This window comes from Fundulus heteroclitus, unplaced genomic scaffold (assembly GCF_011125445.2).
Source record: "Fundulus heteroclitus isolate FHET01 unplaced genomic scaffold, MU-UCD_Fhet_4.1 scaffold_81, whole genome shotgun sequence".
Taxonomy (NCBI): domain Eukaryota; kingdom Metazoa; phylum Chordata; class Actinopteri; order Cyprinodontiformes; family Fundulidae; genus Fundulus; species Fundulus heteroclitus.
In genome coordinates this window covers 1,244,558-1,252,300 of record NW_023397263.1, presented here as the reverse complement: position 1 = coordinate 1,252,300, position 7,743 = coordinate 1,244,558, and the positions used below count along the sequence as shown (strand labels likewise).

The following is a 7,743-nucleotide window of genomic DNA, read 5'->3' as shown; positions in this document are numbered from 1 at the left end:
ATGTTTCAGTATAATAGTTTGATTTTTCTGCTTTCTATCTTTGCCTTATTTGTATATTTCTTTCAGTTTTAGGGTTCTGCAAAACAAACTAAGGAAGATATATTGCAGTGAAACCATCTGGTCCAAAAAAGATCAACATTTAAAATATTTTTGTCTGACAAGTAGTGTTATTAGAAAAATGCTGGTGAAAATTCTAAGTCATCCAGGTCATGGTCATTCCAAAAAAGTACAAAAACAAACAAACATCCATCCATCCATCCATCCATTTTCCAAACCGCTTAGTCCCTCATGGGGTTGCGGGGGTTGCTGGTGCCTATCTCCAGCGTTCACTGGGCGAGAGGCGGGGTACACCCTAGACAGGTCGCCAGTCTGTCGCAACAAACAAACATGATCTTCAGAAATACATTTTTTATGATGGGGGGCGCGCTCGTGGCGTAGTGGGTAGTGCGACCCATGTTTGGAGGCCCTTAGTCCTCGACGTGGTCGACCCGGGTTCAAATCCGACCTACGGTCCTTTGCTGCATGTCTCTCCCCTTCTTAAAAAAGTATTTTAATATCAGGAAAGTGTGATCTTTGTACGAAGAGATGTAGATTGTGTTTTTAAAACACCTGTACATCAATACATATGTAGAATTATGACTATTTAGCTAGATAATGATATTCAGTTTTAAATCCTGGTACTACAAGTAAACAACATTATGAAATATTGTTATCAATGGAATGTTGAGGTTTATTCTAAAAAAAGGGATAAAACATAATTTACCATCCCTTGTATCCAAGTAAACCACAGTAATGCCAGTTTAATGTATTTAGTAAGTCATCTTTCTCAACATCACAAAAAGTCGTCATATTCAAACCTTTAAAATGATACACATAGTGGAAAATCAAATATTTATAGTTTCAGATTGGCCAGACTTTTTATCATTTTAGACAACTCCTTTTATTAAATATCAGTATGTAGTTTTAATAAAAGTGCATGACAAAATTCCTAAGAGTTAGAAATGCATTAGTTATTACCTGAGAGGAAAACCAAACCCCCCCAATGATGTTTGGAAGAATGCCAGAGTTGTTGATGCCAGTGTTGAGAATTAAAAATATATCTTAGTTGGGTTTACTGAGGAAAGCAGAGTTGGGTCTGTCCCTTCCTGCTCCAGCGTAAGATAAACATGGAGTTTTATTGTCCTGAGGGGGTGGTCAGAAGGAGAGGGGGTCAGTCATCCTCCCTCTGAGCCATGCAGGAGGAGTTTAAAGTTGATAAAAGGAAAGGTCTTGGTAAAACGTACTTCAGACAGACAGACAGACTTCTCGACCGCGCGGTGAAAGATCTCGATTGGTAATGTAACTCTGTCTCCATATTTAATTTCTATGAATTAAATATGTATTTAAACCGTTCTACCTCTGATCAATGATTCCTCATTTATTGTCAAATCTTAAACCGGGGTAAAAATGGGCCTTTAGTAGCAAAGCAGGATTAGGCCAATAATACATAAATCACAATTTGGTCAGCCGTGACCCAGATTTGACATTAAAGTGGAGGAACCTTTCGAATTTGGGCACGAAGAAGTAATCACTTACAGCAAAACAGGGTCGACCCGAGAAAAAAGTAAGGAGACTTTGATTCTCCTATTGGCTAAAGATTAGATGTAGGCTAAATCAAGTGTTGCTGTAAATGAGAAGCTTTCTTCTCAAAATATCAGAGGTTGAACAGAGCAACTAGTGTGAGAGGGTTGAATGGAATTTATGTTGAAACCGAGAAATGATTGAATTTATGTGTTTGTTCACGTCAGAAAAACGTAGAATTGGATATTAACCTAAATGCCAAGAAGCCTTGAAATGGTGAGGCGAAAAATAAAGTAAAACGAAATAAAAAAGATAAAAACATAGACAAAAAAAAAGGGATATGTTCGGGGATTGGCCAAACGACAACCAGATTGACAAACTGGTAATTTTACGGCTGAGGTGTTGCGCTACCTCTTGAGAACTTGGGACGCTCATAAAGAAGCAGGGGATAGGTTTGTAATAGAGAAAGAAAGATAAGAGATTAAAAAAGGGGCCCCAGGAAGACAATAGGATTGTTTTCTAGTTTTCGAAAAACGGGGTTTTTCGAGAACACGACAATCAGACGAGGAGATTTTAACATAAGGACACGTTTCGTCGACTACGGAAGGGACGAGGGTCTCTCTGTGATGCGCCAGGCTGTCTGTCTTAAATGTTATATTTGTTATGTCTTGTCTGATGTTTTGAATGTCTCGGTAAAATGGGATCCATGGTTTGAATGATTAGAAGCTCCGGTCTGAGTCTGTCTCTGTGTGTGCGCGGCTTCGAAGTCTCTTGTGTGTGTGTGTGTGAATTTCTCCACGTGCGTGGGCCTCAAGATTAGAGCAATGACTGGGGAGCAGTTTAATTTTGTTAAGTAAAAGTGATAAGTAAAAATATGGGTGAAAATAAAAACTAAGGGGAAATTGGAAATCATTGGAAAAAAGGTTGATGCATTAATGATGTTTGTTGAAGTGCAGGAGAACTTTCAATGCAGTAAAGCGTTTGAGGTATTGGTTGCAAGCTGTATAGGTGAGTTGCATTGGAGAGCATGAACAGCTGCATTTTGGTGAGTTTTGGAGAAAACTTTTTATTTTGAACTGTAGCCTAAAAGTTAGAAAGAGGTTAGAAGTTTGGAAAAGTTGTTGAAAATTTGGCAGAACATTGAACATTTGTTTGAGGCATTATAAATTGGGAAAACACAAAAACGGGAAAATGCTTTCCGTTAGAGTGTAATTTTAACTAGCATTATCTATTGCAAAATAGCGTTTTAAAATGCCTAATGAATGTATATATTTTCAGACATGAAATATAATTTTTTATTATAGATACTGATATTGCAGAACGGCAGAAACTAGTAGATTCAGAAAATATTACGGGATCATCGCAGGACGGTCCCCACATTATTCATTGTATGTAATCACATTTTCATAGTCCCACGAAATGCAGATGCCCTTGTCACACAGTTATTTAAGAACACAGGAGTTTTCTAGTTGTTCACTTGGTAACATGCAACTTCTGGTGAATAAACTCCCCAGTATCAGTGCTGGTGGTCGAACATGGCTGGCTGAATTACAAAATTTAACCAAAGGCTCACAACTGGCTCTCGGTGAGTTTAGAGCCATTTTAAGACTTTCTGTGTCTGCGCCTGTAATAACGGATATTGAAAAGATTGCTCAAACGTTTCATATGCCTGATGAAACTTTATTGTCTTCAGTAATTTCTTCCTTGGAAGTTGCAATTGTACAACACTTTCCATTGTCCACATCAATTGAGCTTCCTAAATTTGACTGGGACCCACGACAGCGTCCTGCAGATTACATAACTCAAGCTGCAGAGACATGGATCAAACACATGGGTGTGGATCCTAAAACAAATTGCTCCAATCTGGGTGAATTATTTAGAGGGGCAGTTTTGGATGGGGTTCCTTCTTTAGTGTCCCTGCTTATGAAACAAAATCCTGATATACCTGGGTGTTCGTATGCTCGCTGGGAAACCTGTTTGATCGACTATTTGCATGTGGCTCAAAGGGAGGACAGGAAGTCGAAGCAGGACTTAGAGGACTTGCAACTTCAATTATTTAAACTACAATTACTAGAAGCAAAGCGGAAAGTGACCAAGAGAAACCAGGAGATGACACAAAGAACTGTCTCTGCGGGTGTATCATGTGGTGCTCAGACCCTGACGGTTCCACCACAGTCTAACTCCATTCATGGAGGGGGGCCACCTCCTCCGCTTTTCTGTTCTGTATTTGATTCCAGATTTGCTGTTCCTGTGTATGGACGCGGATCTCATTGTGACAGTCAGTGCAGACATGGAGACAGGACCAGGAGACCGAGTAGACGGGGCGGACATGTCAGAACTTTTCGACCATCTACAGACATCTGCTTTAAATGTGGTCTCTCTGGGCACTTGGCCAGGGACTGTTTCGCATCACTAAATCCTGGCATGAGCTCCCATCCGGAAGGTCAGTACCCCAGAAAAGGGATAACGCTCCCATGAACAATGTTTCCTCACCCTGGAGAAGTGGCCAGCGCTCATGAACAGCGCAGATCCCAAGCTGTCAAGGGAAGTGACTGTATGAATTTTTGCGCACATTGGAGCCACCTGTTTCATCAAACACTGAGTTGTGAATTGAGACTTTGTCACTGAGGTGCTTGCAGAGACGTTGCAGCGACCTACTGCCACACTGGGGGAAGAGATGTACAGTTGCATGCATGGAAGCCTTTGAATATGAAGTCTCACCTCCATCTCGTGTTTGCCTGATCTGTTACATGACATTCCGGGTCCATCTCAGGTGCCGCAGCCTGGTATCAAACACTTTTTTTTTTTTAAGGTAATTCAGACTGTTATTTCTACCAATATACTTTTGACCAAATTTAATGGAATGTGATTTCTAATATTTTATCTGTGTCTCCAACTCTTGAGCTTCTAGGCAAATGGATTGGTGCAGGTAATAACTTCTTAAGGCAGCCGATTGGGCAGATACGAACACTACAGGTTTGCGGTTTTGAAAAATATACTACTGTCTCTTAAAATTTTTTACTATATAACTGATATGTTCCTTTTAAATATGAGTTTTAATTCTATTATGTCCAGCACCGTATTGCTCATAATTAACAGCAGCTGGTGTATGTTACCATATCTTCTATGGGCAGACAATCCACAGGGGTGGGAATACTTTCACGTGCTCCACTTCTACTTAGGTTTCTGTGAGTTCTGGTTAACAACTGCATGTCATAAATTTCCACAAGGGGGGTTGCAACGTCCTGAGGGGACAGGTTTATTACATGAGCCTCTCGGTAAGCACAGATGTGTCCTGCTTGGGACATTCTGTTTTTAAACAACATAGGTGGAACGGATCTGTTAGGTTATTTCTTAAATAGCTCTCAAGTATTGAGATTTTTCTATTGTACAATATAACTGTTGCATGCTAAAACTTATCAGATTTTCACCAGACTTTGCCGTTACCAGGTGTTTTATTCAGGTAAAACCCAATATTTTATCAGTATGTAAGTACCTTGGAACATTCAGCATTCTCATACCATCAACTTGCTGTGAGCACATTAGTTTACAATCATTATTTCAATGGGTACACTGATCTTACACAACTTTTGGAGGACTTCTTGCAGATCTGTGGGATTATGAAATTGCATTAAGTTTTGATCTGAATCCAGGATATAGGGCAGTGTTTTTCATACTTCAATTCAGATAATTATTTGCAGTTGATTGATTCCCTGTGGTGCCTAATACTATTCTTTGTTAATGTTTTGTAACAAAATTAATTTTGTTCCAAGCAGAGGGATATGACATAAACATTTATATGATAACACTGTATCGTAAAGTTATATAGATCTTAAACTTTATATCAACCCTTGGCACAAGTAATTCGCAGGAAGGATTCTTGTGCAGGACACCACGGAGGTATGTAACTGCATTGTAAATCAGATAACGGTTGTTTAAATAAAAAGAAACCCCCACAAAAGACCTTACCCATGGCTCTCTGGAAGGTTTGTTAAGTTGACTCCCAAAACAGACCGGAACCATACATTAGATTTAATGGCCGGAGTGTCAGACACCACGTATCTGCTACAGATAGATTATATGAGGGGGTTCTTGGATAAAGGCTTAAACAGTTTAAGCAGGACAATAAAGTGAATGTTAAATTAAACAGAAAAACTACATAAACTACAAAAAACTGGATAAAACAGAGATAAACAGAGGGTAACTTATTGCATATTTAGTTTACTTTAAAATCATTGGTGTGTCAGGTAGGTTAGTTAAGGATTCAAAGCCACGTAAAACTGTTGCAGTAAACTGGATCAGGATTTGTAACAACTGGATAAAACGGTAGGTGAACTAAAATGAGGGTTTGCTTTTTTTCTCAGATTAAAAATAGGAACTTTTTCGCAGCATACACATCTGAGTATGGAGGAAATGGTACAGAAGTGAGGTGTGGTGAATGGTAATCTTTAATCCAGAGAACATTCTGACATTCTTACAGGATAACAGTGTTATGGAAATATAATCACTTATATATAATAGTGTAGCTTAAAGTGATATAGATGTTAACTTTAACCCAGTGACCTGAACAGATGAGGATGTATGTAGAACAAAGGTTGGTTTCACACTTCAGTGGGCATGTGTACATCCCAGGATGCACCGAGGCCATATGACAGTCTTGTGAGCAGATAACGCTGTTAAAAATGCTTACATGAGGCTTTTCATTGTTTTAGTTAACTTCCAGGAAACAAGCCAGGAACCAAGCTAGATCACATTTAAGGGTCAAAGGTTAGGAGACAGATGTTCTCAGCAGAAACTTAGGAAAAAGAAGGTTGGTCTAGCCCCCGCTTGGCCTATGTAAGTTTGAAAAGTAAGGAACGATGTGTACGTTTTGAGACAGGCTTCAGATCCAGGCAGAGAACTTAAGGTATCCGATGCTGTGATAAAGGTTGTGTCTCCCACTTTGGAATTCCAAGTTGTAATAAATATATGTTTAACTGTTGTTTTTGCCTCTGAATTCACTGCCTCTTCTCTTTGTGCCAAATCCTCAACGAGGGTGAAACCCATATACGTCTTGTTACTATACTTTGATTTCACAACTGCATTAACTAATTTTTGATTTTACAGACAGGGGAATCTTCACCAGAGATTAACGTATTTGTCTGGTCGTTGCATTTTCTTACAGGACAGCGTAAGGACGGGGAAAGAGGAATTGCAATAAAATGTTTCATTAACTATTACATTTCTAAAATGGTTTCTCATAGGCTGGAGAGAGAACAATGGAAGATGTGAAATGTGTTTCTTGTGGGAGTGTTCAGTTAATTTCATTACAGGATATGTTTCCATATGACTGAAAGGAGCTTTTTGGGACCGAAGTCAACCTCCGGAATTACAGGTAGCACACAACATTTGATATCTAAACGGTTATCGTGTCGTAAGTTTCAGGAGACATAACATTAGGAGAAATGTGAAGGGAGTCCACCGACCCCCAACCTCGAAGGATGCGCGCTAAAGTCATCACAGACAGATGTGGTGGGCCAGAGGTCAGGGGCCCATCTGATTCCAGAGCCATGTGTACCAGCCAAATAGAGGATCCAAGGGGAACAACACCGGACCAGCTTTCGGGTCAGACTGGCTGACTGGAAGGGTTTTCAACTGCCACCCACCCGTGCCATCCGGCAACGGGGCAGCTCGAGGCGCCGATAGCCACCCACGGAGGGGCAGCTGGAATTTTATTTTGTTTTCGTTTTTTATTTTTAATAAAGATTAACATACAGTTCTGTGGAGACCGCGGTTGGAACACTGGCTCTTTAAACCATCTTCTTTAAAGGCGAGAAGAAGACATCTTCGAGACGCAAGACATCATGACAACAATTGAATGCATTGTGTAAAAAAGAAAAAAGAAAATGAGAGTTTTGTAACCACTGCATATGTCTTATAAGTTCCATATTCATAAGGTGTTCAATATTAGTATCGTTAGAATCTTGGTTTTGCATTGCATGATAATCTTTTTATGTGGTTTGATCTGAGTGTAGTGCTTTCATGGGTTATCTTTATTTCTAAGAAGACATTTTGTTATTCTAGGTTAGGACTCTTAAAGTCATATTTAGATCATATAATAGTTTCTGGTAGTTGAACATTTATCTTAGCTTTGCACCTCTCGGATAAAGGTGCTTACTTTTCTTAATTCTAGTAGGTTAGAGA

At 39.5% G+C, this 7,743-nt stretch overlaps 1 long non-coding RNA gene across 1 annotated transcript; it reads left to right on the top strand.

The window, feature by feature from the left end:
* The first annotated feature begins 6,893 nt into the window (after positions 1-6,893).
* LOC118562170 lies at positions 6,894-7,327 on the top strand. Its single transcript, XR_004930483.1, has 2 exons — positions 6,894-6,934; positions 7,040-7,327. It is a non-coding gene; the product is annotated as an uncharacterized LOC118562170 (long non-coding RNA).
* Positions 7,328-7,743: the final 416 nt, after the last annotated feature.